Source organism: Arachis hypogaea, chromosome 20 (assembly GCF_003086295.3).
Source record: "Arachis hypogaea cultivar Tifrunner chromosome 20, arahy.Tifrunner.gnm2.J5K5, whole genome shotgun sequence".
Classification (NCBI taxonomy): Eukaryota; Viridiplantae; Streptophyta; class Magnoliopsida; order Fabales; family Fabaceae; genus Arachis; species Arachis hypogaea.
In genome coordinates this window covers 135,087,530-135,088,617 of record NC_092055.1, presented here as the reverse complement: position 1 = coordinate 135,088,617, position 1,088 = coordinate 135,087,530, and the positions used below count along the sequence as shown (strand labels likewise).

Genomic DNA, 1,088 nt, shown 5'->3' with positions numbered 1-1,088 from the left:
CTTTTTATTTAAAAACATAATATAGCATCCTTTGATTTAATTTGCTTCTGCAGAATAAACACAAAAACTGGAAAAAGATACTCAATTCAATAAAACGTAAATTATAGTATCATAACCATTTCTTTATCCACATCCACAAATCTCATTTATTCCTATTCATGTTTTGTGTTGTGAACAGACATTTCTATTTATATAATTTTCATTTTATATTTTTTTAATATATAAATATTCTAATTGATCAAATTTGTTTGACCTAAAGATGATTCTAGTTTCTACTTTATCATAAGTAATGTTATGCTTTTACTAAAATAAAAAAAGAAACATTTCTTATTTTTCAAATCGATTTTTCTTTTCGTTTCTTTAGTATTTTTTCCAATTTTGAATATAAAAAAGAAATTGTTTTATTTTTGAGTAATCTTATTATTATTAGAAGAACATGAAATTTCACCTTAAATTATATGGAGGTCCTACCGGGAGTCGAACCCAAGTCGCTGGATTCAAAGTCCAGAGTGCTAACCACTACACCATAGAACCGAATGTATTTCTGTTTTTTATATCTTATTCTTAATATCTTGTCTTGTTCTATTTTAAAAAATAAATGTAACCATAAGAATCAGAAAATACTTTCTCCATGCTAGAACCCTCTTTTAAACATGGATTTGTCTATAGTTGAGAAAATATAAATTAGTTCTTAAGGATCAAAGAGAATATGCCATTTTCTTGGCTACGATGATTTTTTTATACTAATTTTTAATATTATGTAAATGACCTCTAAATTGATAAAATTATAATGAGTGAATTAGAATATAGCTCAATTATGTTAATAATTGTAGGAATAAATTTAATGAAAAATATGAATTTATTTGTGACAAATATGTATTTAATAAAATTAATTTATTATATATATACAAGTAAATATCAAATCTAAATAAAAAAATCAGTTATCTCTTTATTTTTTATATTGATAAAAAGAAAAGAAAATGGTATCAATTTTGTTTACTTTGTTTTATTGCTTTCAAAAAAATATATAATTAATTCATATCTTTTAACAAAATTATCACCAAAAAATAAATATTAAATTTAAAATT

The 1,088-nt window shown here is 21.9% G+C and overlaps 1 non-coding gene across 1 annotated transcript; it reads right to left on the bottom strand.

Moving 5' to 3' along the window:
* Positions 1 to 462: 462 nt before the first annotated feature.
* On the bottom strand, positions 463 to 534 carry TRNAQ-UUG (transfer RNA glutamine (anticodon UUG)). The gene has a single exon. It is a non-coding gene; the product is annotated as a tRNA-Gln (tRNA).
* Between the last annotated feature and the right edge of the window lie 554 nt (positions 535 to 1,088).